This window comes from Gasterosteus aculeatus, chromosome 12 (assembly GCF_964276395.1).
Source record: "Gasterosteus aculeatus chromosome 12, fGasAcu3.hap1.1, whole genome shotgun sequence".
Lineage (NCBI taxonomy): Eukaryota > Metazoa > Chordata > Actinopteri > Perciformes > Gasterosteidae > Gasterosteus > Gasterosteus aculeatus.
The window spans coordinates 24,143,205-24,161,446 of NC_135700.1; positions in this window are offsets into that span (position 1 = coordinate 24,143,205).

Genomic DNA, 18,242 nt, shown 5'->3' on the forward strand with positions numbered 1-18,242 from the left:
CGCACTGATTAGTGTCACTCGTTTATGAGCCCGTGCTTATGATCCATAATCATCAGAATAATCATCACGTTGGAAAAGGTCCCCGACGCCTGGTGTGAATGTTCTGCTCCATCGCTGTCGGATTGGGGTCCCGTTCTCCTGCCTTTTTCTTAATGGATTCACGGCTCCGATCACCTCCAACAGGGTCAACAAGAGTAGTTAGAAACTCACTTTATTATGCTGCTTTACTCCTTCTGTGACTAGTGATACTACTGCTAGTACTGCCATTATACTACAGCATGCTAGTATTCTTCGGTCATAACGAAGGCTGCTATCCATCTATTACTGTCTGATGACTACTGATACTATTCTCCTATTACTACAACAACAGCTACTACTGTGTAGTATTCCCCTATATAAGTAGTGCTGCCAGTATTAAATTACTACTCACTATGGAAGCGAGTGACCACTTTTACCTGAATAATTAAACACAAAAGTGGGCGCATCTCATTTAGGCTGGAAAGGAGACTTTTGACTGGTTAAATAATAAAAGACGAGGCGCTACGAGGCCGAGCTGATGGACGGGATCATTTTTACTGACTGTTTAGAAGCCGGAAAGTGTATCATGACTCCAGTTCTCAGGTGTTCACACGGGCTTCCTGTCAAACAGAGAGTTGACGTCTGAATCCTGCTGTTGGTTTGTGAAGCTCTGATTGGTTCACGGCCAAAGTACATTTGTGATCTGCTGACACCTGATGAAGCCTCAGGTCGTCTGGGACGGGTCCACTTCCTGGTCCCACAGTCACAACTACACAACCACACATCTGGAACAAAGTCCCATGAAGCTGCAGTAGAAGAGGATGAGGACACAGTAGAAGAGGATAAAGACACAGTAGAAGAGGATGAGGACACAGTAGAAGAGGATGAGGACACAGTAGAAGAGGATAAAGACACAATAGAAGAGGATGAGGACACAGTAGAAGAGGATGAGGACACAGTAGAAGAGGATAAAGACACAGTAGAAGAGGATAAAGACACAGTAGAAGAGGATGAGGACACAGTAGAAGAGGATGAGGACACAGTAGAAGAGGATAAAGACACAATAGAAGAGGATGAGGACACAGTAGAAGAGGATGAGGACACAGTAGAAGAGGATAAAGACACAGTAGAAGAGGATGAGGACACAGTAGAAGAGGATAAAGACACAGTAGAAGAGGATGAGGACACAGTAGAAGAGGATGAGGACACAGTAGAAGAGGATGAGGACACAGTAGAAGAGGATAAAGACACAGTAGAAGAGGATGAGGACACAGTAGAAGAGGATGAGGACACAGTAGAAGAGGATAAAGACAGTTGAAACCTGAGAGTGATTTAATCTGGGACGGAGAAAATATCAAACGAGAGACTCAGGATTAATTTTCTCGTTTCATGGAAAGTTGCTCCTCATTTCAGCTCGTCACACGCATGCAGTCTCTTTAAAGTCAAGGAAACTGAATAAAATAAACTGTTTTTAGCAAGGGATGAAATAAAGATGCTGATTTACTTAGTTAAGATGAATAAATACGGAATACGGGTTAAATAGAGATGATTAGATGCTTAGTTTTCTTTAATAAAGATGATTAAATAGTTAGGATTCATAAAGATGATAATACGCTTAATATGGTTCAAAGAGGATGATTCCATGCTTAGTTTTATTTAATAAAGATGATGAAACACTTCAATAGTCTTGTGAAGTTACGTTCCACTCGGGGAAGATGAATACTTTAATAGGATATTAAAGCGTTTGCTGGAACATGTACTACGTCACGTCATCGGTCGCAGGTGGAGCTGCATGATGCTCGGCGTGTGTGTGACGTCATGGGGCCAGAACAGAATATTTTAACCAGAAAGAAAACACGTAACACAATCAAAACTAATACAATTAGAAACACAGAGTTTGTCACCACTTGTTGTTTGTGAATGGTGAACAAACATCAATGAGTATGTATTGTGTATTATGTGTATTTTTTCAGCCTCGCCATCACAAGTCAGAAACACTTTCTAACGTCTCTCGAGAAAAACAGCCTCCGGAGTGGAATATTCATCAATAAGAAGCATTATGTGCCGAATGCATCATTGAAACCTCAAAACCGAGCAGTCAACTTTTTCCTATTTCCTGACCACAAAGACGAGCGTGACCAGATTCCATTTTACAGGTCAAAGGTCACAGTCACCTTGCAAAACCATGAAATGTGTTTTATTTGAGAGCCTCAAAGTGTCTTTGCTTCACATACGATCAAATACGTCAATACAGTCAAAACATCACTGGACAGAAACACTGTACAAAATATTATAAATATATAATATAATTCCCAGCAGCTTCCTCCATTAAATATTCAGTATTTTACTCTGGTTTTTTATCACTGATCGCGTCTGTAAATAAACACACTGAAAGTGACAAAAGAAGCTACACGAGTTCCACACAGCAGCTGTCCTGAAGAGACTCTTCCTCACACCTTCACCCCTCTGAGGACACAACAAACGTCTGAGGATCTTAATTCAGCTTATTATGATGGAATAAGATGAATTAATGCGGTTTAAAGGAACAGTTTGTTGTTTTCACTTTACCAAATGTCTCTCTCTCTCTTTTAATGGCAGTGTCACTTTTAAGAAGCTCTCTAATGAGATCAGCTGCTCTGCTGAAACCCACCACGTTACGGTTACATCACCAATTATATATTATTATATAAAAAGAGTCCGTTTAAAGTCCAAAGTTTTACAAACACACTAAAGTTTCTGTGGGTGAAACATTTCATTTACGATGACGCAGAATATGAAATACTGCATGTGAACGTGTTTAATACATTTAATACAGGAAGTTTCTGTGAATCTGAATCTTTAGACTTCAGGATAGTGTTCTTGTTTTGATGTAGAAAATTTAATGTAAAAAAGACATTCATACTTTTATTTAGCAAAAGATTGAAGGGAAGCGGAGAGAAAGAGTCCGTAACCACGAGGTGCTGGATTTATTAATCAGTGTCATCATGTGGATAATTACCATGAAATGAGTACTCAGCGTTATTTGAACATCACAGTGACACAAACACCCCACTGACCGCCGCTAATAAGATAAATTAACAGCTTCAGACATACAGAGCCTGCAATCTGCTCACAGAGGAAGAGAAAGTTCAGTTTAAATTACATCTAGTATTTACAAACAATAAATAATCTGTCGTATTGTTGTAGTTTCCAGCCTCTCGGGCCACTGAATCCAACAATGTGTCAATTCAAAATAATTAAAAAACAAACAGTATCCAACAAAAATATCACGTATGACCTTCTTAGTGTCAATGTTTTCATTATTGTTGTTATAATTATCTACAGCGTTTGAGGATGGAGAAAGTTTGAAATGGAAATTTAAATTGGAGCCTCGACAGTCGCTGATGTCGAAGCTCCTCCCAGTGGTCAGATATGGAATGAGCACAGAGAAGCAGTGTGTGTGTGTGTTTGTGTGTGTGCGCACAGTGGTTCCTTGTCCACACGTGAGGCCGTCAAGAGTCGGTCGGGTCCTCTGTAACTTCGGGTCATGGCTCGCTGACCGCAGGAGAGGAAAACCTTCTCAGGCCCGTCGGTGTTGTTTCAGCAGCCAATCGGTGTCTCTTCGCTCTTCTCGCCCATCGCTGACGACGAGGACGAGGACGCCGTCTTCTTCATTGTCAACAAATCCCACAGAACCAACAAGGCGTCAGTCTGTGTCTCAATACCGCCTGACTTCCTGTGTGTGGCCCGCAGCTCCGAGCCCATTGGTTCCGACTGAAGGCGTGAATTAGTCATGGGAAGTTCGGATCTTTTTACCGACTCGGTTCTTTGAATCTCGTTCAGTAAAATGAACGAATCTTCCGAGTCATTCGTTCATGTCGGTCATTTGTTGATGGGGGGGTAAGATATTACCGAGCGTTCAGTAAAATGAACAAATCTTTTTTTTTGAGAGGACTCGTTACTCTCGAGTACTTCAAGAACGTCACATCACTATCGTAAATACCGAACAGGTGTGTAGTTTCCAGAGGTGTCAAGAAACGAAGTACAAATACTTCGTCACTGTACTTAAGTAGAAACTTTACTGGAGTGTCAGATCGGAGCGACACCGGGTGGGAAAAGTGGTCGGTGGAAAGTTGGTGTTTAGCGACACGGACCCTCCTCCTCTTCCTCCTCCTCTTCCTCACGCAGAGTCCATGTAACGTTAGATGAACATCTTCATGACCGTGGGTTTGCACGGCGACTTGCAAGCAGCGGATTAAATAAAGTGATGTGTGTCTATAAACGGTGTCTAATTCTAAATATCTTTCTACAATTAAGCTTCATACAGAACAAACGAGACTGGAACAGGTCAAGATAAAATGTAAAAACATTTGGCCAGTTGATAAGTGCTCAGTTTGCAAATGGTGTAGAAATAACTTCTAAGAACATTTGATCTAAACTGATTTAAGCAGTTAAGAGGGCTCATTTGTCTGGCGGGGGGCACCAGCACCAGGCTTCACCCCGGCTGAGGAAAAGGCAGCCTGTGATGGAAGGGGTCCAGGGTGGGACAGCTACTGACTGTGCTCCACCTGCAGAACCTGCCCTCTTCATACGTGCTACATTCTCCAGTACATTGTCGGGATCTCCGATCCCCCCGAGTTGGTTGGTTGAGAAGGATCACAACACGTTGATCAGTTAAAGTAAAAAAGTTAACATTTATTTAGAAGGGAAAAAGATGACATGAGCAACTCTCCGCAGATCTATCTGGCTCTAACTATTGCTTGCAAGCAGGAGGTCGAACACACAAGCACGTATTTCAGCGTTCGGTGTAAATGGCGTCTCCGAGCGGTAAAAACGCTGAGTTTTTATACACATGTGAAGACCATCCTCAGTGCCAGGTACGAGAAGCAAATAGGATATGAACCAAGGCCACGAACAGAAGTCCCTTGTATCGAAGCGTCTATGAGATCGAGATCGGGGCCTTCTCAGGACACAGCTGCAAACTAACATTTTGTATATCATGCTACTCTTGACTTCAGTGCCGAACACACACTTCTGACAGTACGGAAAATAGTGCCTTTATTTACAGGTTCGGCATATAAAGACATGCCGCGCCATACGGAGCATGTGTGGGATGGTGAGATGGCTTCACGCTGGTCTGATCTGTCCAAAACATCCTCTCATGTCTGAAAGCGCGTCTCAATATCAGTGCTTCTTCATCCAAAACGTGGTTCAGAAATGGGCATCACGGTGCAGGAAGACACACAGGTGAACAGGACTTTATATATCGGCCTCATCACGTTTACAATTTTTCACTCCTCAGTGTCTTTAAAAGAAAAACAAAATTGTGATTAGTCTAGAGTAAGATGAATTAGTGATTTTTAAAAAATACATAGACCGCTCTAATATATATATAAATATCCCTAATATATATATTAAAGCGGTCTATGTATTTTAAAAAAATCACTAATTCATATATAAATATAAAACCACACAAAGTGAGTTTTGTTGTATTTTCCATCCGTTGTCATGGAGTCCACTCTATGACACGGGCTGCATTTCCATGACAACGGAATTGTGACATCATCAACAAATCCTTTGATGTGTCTCGGAACACTAGATCATTGCGTTTCTGGTTCCAGAAGAGTGCAGTTGGATATTTTCTCTTGAAAGTATCTGCGATATTTGTCCTTTACAGACTTAAGTAGTTTTTTGGAAGATTCATCACCATCTTTCAGAGGTTACATCGAGTCATTTAGCGACAAATAGAACAAAAGTCTTTTTTAAGACTACACCCCTTTTCAGGGCTGACCAACAGTCTTTTTCAAGACTACACAAGTGTCATTTAACATGTACCGTAGAAACAACCAGAGAATTGGAGCTGGCGCTCCACTTCTTCCGACTCCTCCCACCGGATACAATGTGAACATTGCACTTTCTCATGCACGGAATGAAGTGCACTGCCTGAAAAGGCAAGTGAGCGAACTAACCGCTTACACTGAAACTGTGAAGTTCAAATTGACCGAACAACTCGTTGTCAAAAATGCTGAACTCACGGCCAACAACAAGACCTGGCAGCAGAAATATGAAGATCTGGAGAAAAGGACAACCAAGGAACTGGATGACCAACAACAGTCATTGGAGTCCAAAGTAACAGGGTTACTCTCCACCAACATTTCTCTTCAAGAGAAGCTGCACCAGCAGCAGGCCAACAACCAACAGTTGGAAGCAGAACACAAACTGCTAAAGATCAAGACAGAGGCTCTGGATGAGACTATCAGGGAGAACGAGGGTTTATCTCTGAAGCTCACCGAGACCACAAAACAACTTTCTGTCAAAAGTGCTGAACTCACGGTCAACAACGAGACCTGGCAGCAGAAATATGAAGATCTGGAGAAAAGGACAACCAAGAAACTGGATGACCAACAACAGTCATTGGAGTCCAAAGTAACAGGGTTACTCTCCACCAACATGTCTCTTCAAGAGAAGCTGCACCAGCAGCAGGCCAACAACCAACAGTTGGAAGCAGAACACAAACTGCTGAAGATCAAGACAGAGGCTCTGGATGAGACTATCAGGGAGAACGAGGGTTTATCTCTGAAGCTCACCGAGACCACAAAACAACTTTCTGTCAAAAGTGCTGAACTCACGGTCAACAACCAGACCTGGCAGCAGAAATATGAAGATCTGGAGAAAAGGACAACCAAGAAACTGGATGACCAACAACAGTCATTGGAGTCCAAAGTAACAGGGTTACTCTCCACCAACATTTCTCTTCAAGAGAAGCTGCACCAGCAGCAGGCCAACAACCAACAGTTGGAAGCAGAACACAAACTGCTAAAGATCAAGACAGAGGCTCTGGATGAGACTATCAGGGAGAACGAGGGTTTATCTCTGAAGCTCACCGAGACCACAAAACAACTTTCTGTCAAAAGTGCTGAACTCACGGTCAACAACCAGACCTGGCAGCAGAAATATGAAGATCTGGAGAAAAGGACAACCAAGAAACTGGATGACCAACAACAGTCATTGGAGTCCAAAGTAACAGGGTTACTCTCCACCAACATTTCTCTTCAAGAGAAGCTGCACCAGCAGCAGGCCAACAACCAACAGTTGGAAGCAGAACACAAACTGCTAAAGATCAAGACAGAGGCTCTGGATGAGACTATCAGGGAGAACGAGGGTTTATCTCTGAAGTTCACCGAGACCACAAAAGAACTTTCTGTCAAAAGTGCTGAACTCACGGTCAACAACGAGACCTGGCAGCAGAAATATGAAGATCTGGAGAAAAGGACAACCAAGAAACTGGATGACCAACAACAGTCATTGGAGTCCAAAGTAACAGGGTTACTCTCCACCAACATTTCTCTTCAAGAGAAGCTGCACCAGCAGCAGGCCAACAACCAACAGTTGGAAGCAGAACACAAACTGCTAAAGATCAAGACAGAGGCTCTGGATGAGACTATCAGGGAGAACGAGGGTTTATCTCTGAAGCTCACCGAGACCACAAAACAACTTTCTGTCAAAAGTGCTGAACTCACGGTCAACAACGAGACCTGGCAGCAGTTGGAAGCAGAACACAAACTGCTGAAGACACAGAGGGATTCTCTGGCTGCTTTAATAAAGAGCCAAGAGGAGACCCACCACGAGATGGTCACAATCAGTGATTTCACTGAGTTGTGCCTGACCTCTAGGATCCAACAACTGGAGGATACCATCTCCAAAGAACATCAGATCCTTATCACCAGGATCCAAGAATTAGAGGACGACAAAACAGTCCTTGAAAACATCTGCCTCGACTTAAAAAAAAAAAAAAGAGGCATCTTTGGGAGACGGATGCAAGACCGGCAGACGGAGATGGACAAAATGAGGCGCAAGATGCAGGACAAGGAGACAAAGAAATAGGAGAGAGAAGAGAAGAAAAAGGAGACCATCCAGGACCTGTAAGAACACCTTCCTTCACCTCCCACTCCATCCTACCTTATCCATCTACCCCCGCTCCCCTTCCACCTGCGCTTCACAGCGCTAAATACCCCCACCCCGGGCATGGACCGCCTCCTCATTCATTGGTAAATATCATTGCCATTGTATGTTTTATTTCCTTTGCTCCAGGAAGTGTTTTTTTCCACTTTCATGGACTGGACAGTAGCACGGCACGGCCTCTGAGGAATGAGGAATCTTTTTCATCTCATCCATTTCCTTCTTTGGTTAATGCAAGGCTGCAGATGAAGATGAGGGGATTTCTGTATCTGCGCATATACCCTGAACCCGGCCATTTGGCCGGTGTTTGGATGAACTACCACGGCTGGGTTGACGAATCAACAGTGACAACTTGTGAAGGTAGACCGATAGTTTCATTCGTCCGTCGTTGGAAATTGGGATCTCGGTTTGATTTTTCAAGTTATGCATTAGGAAAGGTTGACACACATGTCCCCCTCTATAGTTTCAATGATGCCATGCCAATATATATAACATATTTTCATACTTCATATTTGTAATATCATAGATAATAACAAGATAATATAGGACTAATATCATATAGCATTATGTAGGACTAATATAACAAACATAGTATTATACTTCATATTTCTAGTATCATAGAAGATTATATAGGACTAATCTCATATAACATAATATAGGACTAATATAACAAACATGGCATCATACTTAGTATTTATAATATTATATAACTTAATATCATATACAGTGTTTTCCATAGCGCCCCAACACCCACGCCCCCCTCCGGTACGTCCGCCCCCCCAAAGTTGGAAACCTAGGGGAAACACTGATATGACATAATATAGTAGAACTAATATAGGAGACATGGCTTTATACTTTATCTTTCCAATATCATAGGACATAATATCGTAGAACGAATATCATAAAATAGCATCGCATTCCATAGTTCTAATATAATTTAACTTAATACCGTAGAACTAAAATAAAATAGCATCGTATTCCATAGTTCAAATATAATTTAACTTAATACCGTAGAACTAAAATAAAATAGCATCGTATTCCATAGTTTTAATATAATTTAACTTAATACCGTAGAACTAAAATAAAATAGCATCGTATTCCATAGTTCTAATATAATTTAACTTAATATCGTAGAACTAATATCATAAAATAGCATCGTATTCCATATTTCTAATATAATTTAACTTAATATCGTAGAACTAATATCATAAAATAGCATCGTATTCCATAGTTCTAATATAATTTAACTTAATACCGTTGAACTAAAATAAAAGAGCATCGTATTCCATATTTCTAATATAATTTAACTTAATATCGTAGAACTAATATCATAAAATAGCATTGTATTCCATAGTTCTAATATTATTTAAATTAATACCCTAGAACTAAAATAAAATAGCATCGTATTCCATAGTTCTAATATAATTTAACTTAATATCGTAGAACTAATATCATAAAATAGCATCGTAATCCATAGTTCTAATATAATTTAACTTAATACCCTAGAACTAAAATAAAATAGCATCGTATTCCATAGTTCTAATATAATTTAACTTAATATCGTAGAACTAATATCATAAAATAGCATCGTATTCCATAGTTCTAATATAATTTAACTTAATATCGTAGAACTAATATCATAAAATAGCATCGTCTTCCATAGTTCTAATATAATTTAACTTAATACCGTAGAACTAAAATAAAATAGCATCGTATTCCATATTTCTAATATAATTTAACTTAATATCGTAGAACTAATATCATAAAATAGCATCGTATCCCATAGTTCTAATATAATTTAACTTAATACCCTAGAACTAAAATAAAATAGCATCATATTCCATATTTCTAATACCATTTAACATAACATAGAACTAATATCATAAATATAGCATTATAGTTTAATATATAACATAATATCTTATTAAAATATCATAAATATAATTTAACAGATGCTATTTTTACCACTAGCCATGCCTTCAATACAAAGTATAGAGGGGGACATGTATGTCTACCTTGCCTAATGCATAGCTTGAAAAATCAAACCGAGATCCCAATTTCCAACGACAGACAAATGAAACTATCGGCCTACCTTCACAAGTTGTTACTATTGATTTGTCAAACCGGCTGTGTGAGGTTATCCGAACATTGGCCAAATGACCGGGTTCAGGGTATATGCGCAGATACAGAAATCCCCTCATCTTCATTTGCGGCCTTGCATTTCGCCAAAGAAAGAAATGGATGAGATGAAAAAGATTCCTCATTCGTCAGGCGCTGTGCTCTGCTACTTTCCAGTCAATGAAGTTGGAAAAAAACACTTACTGGAGCACTGGGAATAAAATATACCCATTTTCATGATTACAGATTGAATGAAGAGTTGGGTCCTCAAATGCCAAAAAGTTATATTTTATTTTTTTTACTTTATTTTATTTTGAAAAAATTTTTTTTAATTTTTTTTTTAATTTTAAAAAGTTATATTTTTTTTATTTTATTTTATTTTAAAAAGTTATATTTTATTTATTTTTATTTTATTTTAAAAAGTTATATTTTATTTTATTTTAAAAAGTTATATTTTATTTTAAAGTTATATTTTACGTTTTTTATTTTATTTTAAAAAGTTATATTTTTTTATTTTATTTTATTTCAAAAAGTTATATTTTATTTTTTTTTATTTTTCATTTTAAAAAGTTATCTTTTATTTTATTTTTTTATTTTAAAAAGTTATATTTTATTTTTTCATTTAAAAAACCCCCAACAAAACACAAATTGAATTGGGTTCAACTGTGGGTTTTACCTCCATCTATGGGTTTCCCACATAAAAAAAAAAAAATCTCCTCCGCGAATCGCCACCTTAACGTGGTGGAGGAGTTTGAGTGGCTCAGTGATCCTGTGATCTGTGTTGTCTGTGGCACAAGCACCTTGTGCGATGGACAACAGGTCTCAGGGGAGAGTCCAGACTAAGAGCGATTCAAAAACCCTAATGTTTAATCAAACAATAATACAATGGCTTTACAGCCTAATATCTATATAGTGTTAAAAAAAGACACCAGCCACAAGACAGCCTAAAAGGTTCTTAAATGACTTTACTTACTTTACTTAATTACTTAAGCTATCAACTATTCTTTATTAAATCGGTTGTACCAAATTAAAAAAGGATGCCCTTGATACATGCCCCTTAAATGAGATGTCGGCCAGAGGTCAGGCGGATGGTCTGCTTCTTCAGGCAGCGCTTCTGGTGGCCATCACTTGAGAGGGACACGAAGGGGTTTGTGGCCGCTTGTCCAGTCTGCACCCAGAACAAGGCCTCCCTCCAGCGGCCGTCAGTTACCACACCCCCCCTCCGGTGCCTTCTTCATACATATACTTACGTATATTTATGTGTATCAGTGGCGGCTGGTGGGTTTTCTTTTTGCCAGCCAATCAGTTTCAGTAAACATCCCTGTATGATTCAATGCAAAAAAGGGTATCAAATACACATCCTTACTTTTCAGTTAAATAAACTGTTTAACATAATAAGGACATCTTATGTTATTCAAACAATTCAGTACATCAATGAATATATAAATATAACTTATCATAACTTATTATCTTATCAACTACCATGACTATTATAAATATCAAATATAAATATATTATATTATAGTATAAATATATTTATATAAAATTAGAACATTTTTTTATTTTATTTTATTTCAAAGTTATATTTTATTTTTTATTTTATTTTAAAAAGTTATATATATATATATATATATATATATATATATATATAGTTTTTTTTTAAAGTTATATTTTATTTTATTTTAAAAAGTTATATATTGTTTTTGGCTGGTGCCATTTGTTTTGGCTCAACAAATGGCTCTTAACTGCATGTGCAGTTCGTTCAATGCATTGTATCAACAATTTTAGCTTTTTCTGGGACCGCAGGCATCTTTTTAAGACAAATGGACTTTGCCTAAATAAGATGGGAGCAAAGCTTTTCCTTACCAACATGTTTTACATCATGCGTCATCCATCTGTCCCCACTGCCAAGGACACGAGACAAGAAGAGGAGCCCACAAAGAAGGAAGAGAAAACACAGCTTATCAGAAACGTCGAAGGAGGACCGCCATTGCCATCCCCCTCTAACCCTCCTTCCATTACGTGTGAGGATCCCTCTCCCACCCCCCCAGAGCCCCCATCCAGGTCCACGTCTCCCTCTTTCTCCCTCCCTTCAGTAAACCTTTCTCCACCTCCTCCCCCTTGGAGTTCCAAGAGTTACCCCCACTTACCCCCCGCCCTACTCCTATTTTTACTCCCTTACATCGACCTCAGCGCCCTCCCCCCCAGCGTCCACCTACACCAGCTCATCTCAGCGGTGACGCCATCTTACGCCGATCTGCCCCCCCACCTCTACGAAGACGTGCTCCACCTCACTCCCCCCCTCTTAGGCCCACCCCCTCCTCCTCGTGACAGCAGCCCTGAATATTACTGAGATAGAAAAGGGTTCAGCAGTAGACCGCATTATCAGCTGGACCCAAGGTCGCCTACGTCAAAACATGGCACCTTCTGCATTCCTGCTGTGACCACCAAGAGAGTGAACATTGCGAAACTTTGACACACTGCGAATCTAACAAATCTCATTCCTATTCTCTGCAGCTCAAAGTCAACCCCAAAGCCTGTGAATAACACCATCAGGATGGCTCTGCTTAATGTTAGGTCTCTTAATAACAAATCGTTTTTAGTCAATGATTTTATTACCACTTCTAAACTTGATTTTATGTTTTTAACTGAAACATAAAATCTAGAACAAAATAACAGTGCAAGCATTCTGATTGAGGCAGCACCCCCCAACCATAACTTTATTGATGTATGTAGATCTGGAAAAAGAGGTGGAGGGGTTGCTGCTATATTTAAAAATATATTTCAGGGGAAACAGATGTCACTTAGTGATTTTCCATCATTCGAATATCTTTGTTTTGTATTGAAAGGTTCTCCCAGAGTTCTCCTGTTAATTATTTACAGGCCACCTAAATATTCTGCATATTTTTTCGATGATTTTACTGAATTATTGTCTAGCATCTCTACCGACTTTGACTGTCTAGTTATAACTGGTGACTTTAATTTTCATACTGACGATTTGAATGACAAGGGTGCAAAAGAACTTTTGACTATTTGAGACACATTTGAACTGTCTCAACATGTGAAAGAGGCTACTCATTGTAAGGGACACACCCTGGACCTGATTATCACAAAAGGTCTCATTGTTTCGGATGTTTTTGTGACTGATCCCTCATTGTCTGACCACTTCTGTGTTTTCTTTAATATTTCTTTCATTCCGGACACACAATCAGATTCAAATACTGTCAAAAAACGGTACATCAATGAACATACTAATGTACTCTTTAAAAATGTCATCTCCTCGTTAACGGGGCGGCACGGTGGCGTGGTGGTTAGCACTGTCACCTCACAGCAAGAAGGTCCTGGGTTCCCAGTGGCCTTTCTGTGTGCAGTCTGCATGTTCTCCCCGTGTCTGCGTGGGTTCTCTCCGGGTTCTCCGGCTTCCTCCCACAGTCCAAAGACATGCTCTGGGGATCAGGTTAATTGGGGACTTTAAATTGCCCGTAGATGTGTGAGTGTGAGTGTGAATGGTTGTGTGTCTCTGTGTTGCCCTGCGATTGGCTGGCGACCAATCCAGGATGTACCCTGTCTATTGCCCGAAGTTGGCTGGGATGGACTCCAGCCCCCCGCGACCCTGTGTGCAGGATAAGCGGTTTGACAATGGATGGATGGATGGATCTCCTCGTTACCACCTCTAATCCCATGTCATGCTGATAATCTTATAAACAACTTTAATTCCTAGTTTAATTAGTTTTTAATGTTATAGATGACATTGCTCCTGTTACGGTTAAAACCAGTTCTAGTAAGCAAAAGGAGCCCTGGAGAAAAGCTGCTGTTGTAACAGCCCAGAGAAGAGAGTGCAGGAAGGCTGAACGAATGTGGCGGAATACAAAACTTCACATTCACCATGACATCTATAAAGAGCACCTCCGGGCCTACAATTTAGACTTAAAAAGTGCCAGGGAAACATTCTTCTCCAACATCATCAACAACAACACTAATAAGGCAAAAACCCTGTTTGAAACTGTTGACAGACTGACCAACCCCCCGACACAAATACCACCTGAACTCCATTCCACACAGAAATGCAACGAGTTTGCGTTCTTTTATACTGATAAAATTGAAGGCATCAGACGCGCCATTAATATCTCCAACAAAAATGTTGGATCACCACCCTATTTAGTCAAAAGTAACACAGCAATGACGACAAGCTTTAATGCCATAGACTCTCAAACTCTAGTGGAAACGGTGACAAATTTAAAACCATCCACCTGCTGTCTTGATGCTCTACCTACCAACTTCTTTAAGAATGTTGCTGACTGCCTAGCAACAGACGTATTGCAAATAGTTAATAACTCTATTCAGACAGGCCATTTCCCAAAAGCTTTCAAAACTGCAGTTATTAAACCTCTCCTAAAAAAGCGGAGCCTAGATGCCTCTATTATCAACAACTACAGACCAATTTCAAATCTACCTTTCATAAGTAAAATAATTGAGAAAGTTGTCCTACAACAACTTAATCACTTCCTGGCTTCAACTGGCTGCCACGACAACTTCCAGTCAGGATTTCGACCTCTTCATAGCACCGAGACGGCCCTTATTAAAGTTGTAAATGACATCCGTCTTAACACAGACTCTGGCAAAACTTCAATATTAATGCTATTAGACCTCAGTGCTGCATTTGATACTGTCGACCACTCAATACTTTTGGACAGGTTGGAAAACTAGGTGGGGCTCTCAGGCACAGTCTTAAGCTGGTTCAGGTCATATCTACAAGACAGGAACTATTTTGTTTCCATTGGTGACTTCGTATCAGAAACAACCGACGTAACGTGTGGAGTCCCCCAAGGTTCGATCTTAGGGCCGACTTTATTCAACATCTACATGCTCCCACTAGGACAAATCATGCAAAGAAATAAAAGTGACCACCATTGCTACGCTGATGACACCCAAATCTATGTAGCACTATCACCAAACGACTATCGCCCCATCGATCTTCTGTGCCAGTGCATTGAGCAAATCAAAGACTGGATGTGTCAAAATTTCCTACAACTAAATGAAGACAAAACTGAGATCATTGTATTTGGTGCTAAAAGTGAAAGGTTTAAAGTAACCCAACACCTTCACTCTCTGTCCCTGAAAACATCAAATAAGCCAGAAATCTGGGGGTTATTCTGGATTCAGATTTACACTTGGAGAGTCACATCAAATCAGTAACAAAATCGGCCTACTACCACCTCAAAAATGTAGCACGACTTAGAGGGCTCATGTCAGCTCAAGACTTAGAAACACTTGTACATGCCTTTATAACTAGTAGGCTGGACTATTGTAATGGTCTCCTTGCAGGTCTTCCAAAAAAAACCTGTCAGGCAGCTCCAGCTTGTTCAGAACGCTGCTGCTAGAGTTCTAACAAAGACCAAAAAATTGGAACAGCTGGAATAAACTTCCTGAAGATTTAAGACTTAAACTCTGACCACGTTTAAAACAAGACTGACAACTGTTATGTTCAGCTTCGCCTTCTGCTAAATTTTACCTACATTGCACTTTTAATCTCTGCTTTTAATTAAACAATTTAAATAAGATTTTAATTTATAATTTTATTTGCTGTTTTTAATTGTCTTTTAATTCCTGCATTTTATTTCACTTTATTGTATGAAATGTTATGATGTGAAGCACTTTGAGTCTGGCTTGTGTGTGAAAAGTGCTATAAAAATAAAATTGCCTTACCTTGCCTTGCATGTCGATGTGTCCTTGGGCAAGACACTTAACCCAACATTGCTCCTGTAGCTGCGACTGCAGTGTGTGAATGGTAGTTACTGATGGCAGGTGTCACTGTGTGTGGTTCTCCTGTCATCAGTGTGTGAATGGGTGTGAATGGGTGAATGATGTCATGTAGTGTTGAAGCGCTTTGAGTGGTCAGAAGGCTAGAAAAGCGCTATACAAGTACAGTCCATTTACCATTTACCATACTAGGAGATACCTTTTTCCTTCGTGTCGTGTGATCATGTCAGTATAGTCGATGACTATTTGATTCATTAAATACCATTTTGATTGATCGGGGGAGGGGATGACAGCTGAGGCTGCCCCTTCCGGGCCCACATAGAGGTTTTGGGACGTCACCTCCCATTCCGTATTTTCTAAATGTTCCATGAATTTGTCACAATAGCACTCATCTCCTTGTCGATCATAAAACAATGTTACATGAGGAGGATCTGGATGAGGAACATACGGATCAAGAAGAGCTTCCACTTTTGGTAAAGAGTCATAATCGCTGGGCCTTCAGGACACTCAGGCTTCAAGAGGCCCCAGTAGATGTCTGCATACTGTTGTTGCTGCAGTGGCTGCACCACCCACTGACCATTCGTTTGTCCATTGTCAATGCAGAACCGTTCCATCCATCATGGTGACGCTTAGTCCATCTGGGCTGCACAAGATCGAAGCCCACTTTCACCAGTAGGGGGACTGTTAGAGGCAGTTTCTGTGACACCCCGGAGAACCCCACAACGCTGACGCTATCTCCGGACATAGCAGAGGAGCCCGCTGCCTGTATGGTGGAGTATGTGGCCCCGGTGTCACACTTCGTCGTCCGGATCTCTTATTACATTCTCCTTTTTTTCTATATCTGACAGATCATATGCAGTCATGCATCTCGCAGCCGCCGCCCTGAAATCTCAGGGTTTCTCAGGGCAAGCGAGTGACCGGTAGTGAGTTGGTCTAATTTCTCCAGCCGTGCGCCCCCTCCCCCGGACGGCGGAGGCATTTGGGCCGCGAGCGCGGAAACATCCCCAAGCGACCACGGTTTGTACTTTCTTCCGCCCCCGGCTGAGTATAACACCAGCATTTGGTGTCCTCTTCGGCTTCCCTCCTCGAAGGAGATCGCGGTGTGCTCGGACCAGGGTGACCCAGATCGTGGGATCTCGATGAACGATTCGCTTCGCTTGATTTGTTTCCCCCACTACTCAACCCCGAATGCCCCGGTTTAGATGAACCAGCTATGCCCAGCTGGGTCATCTCCTCCTCCGTCACTCTCCGTCACTTTCCACTCATCACTTTCCGTCCATACCGCTTTCCTTACCGCCCGCGCAGAGGATAGCTCATTCCACCCCATTTCAGGCCCGTAAGGCTTGTAGCCCTGCCGCTGCTGTTGCGCCTCAAACAGTCTGTTTGCCCCTATTTCCTCGCTCCCCGAGCTCCTCTTATCAGTATACTTTCTTCCACTTCTAACTCTCCCCTCGTTATATTCAATACTGGATACAGCCCAGCGGGTGCAGAGGGGGCCGCACACTCTTTTTTTCCCACCCTCGTATGGAGGTGGTTTTTCCAAATTACACCGTTCTTGGTTGTGTTTCTCTACGGCTTTACTTTTTATCCAACACGAAAACCATTACGTTAACCAGTTCGTATGTATTTTACCGGAGCAGACAGCTATGTTCTGAAAGTTTATACTAACCTTTCAGAAAAAATGTTTGCGTCCACGAGCTTGTTAGTCTCGCAGAATGAATTTATGCCGAAAGTTTATACTAACCTTCTGTCTGTGAGTTTATGTTAACCTCTCAGACTCAATTATTAAAGCCGCAAGTTTATGCTTTAACCTCGCGGTCTGTCTGCGTTCTCAATTCCTTAGAACGTACTTCCAAAACTTATTTCTTTAAGTGCATTTTCTCAACGGATTTTATTTATTCTTTTAATCACTCCTCTCTCTCCCTCCACACTCCAAAGCGCGCTGTTTATTTTTACTGTATCCCAGCACCTCCAAGGGCTGCACAAGTCTAGGAATCGATCATACGGTTTTTAAGGAACTCTAACCCTGGGTGACCGACCTGCAGACTTTCAGGGGTCCCCAGATCCCCAGGAGCCCACACCTTGCAAAATCAGCCCTCGTCAGGGTCTGAGGGGGTTGCCAGACCAGAGACCAGGATATTGACTCTGAATCAATTCCCTTAATTTATGTCGAATTTTCGATCCCTTGATACTCACCGGTATCCACTAAACCATAGTTAGTTTATTTATTCCCAAACTTCAGCGCCCTTCGATTCCTTTGATTTATGACGGATACTCGATCACTTGGTACACGCAGGTACCCACTAAACAGTAATCACTTCTTTTTTTCTCAATACTAGAACATGTTAGGTTGCTCTGCTGAACTAAAAGTGCTGCCTGACTCTCAAGAGGACAAAGAGAGAGAACTG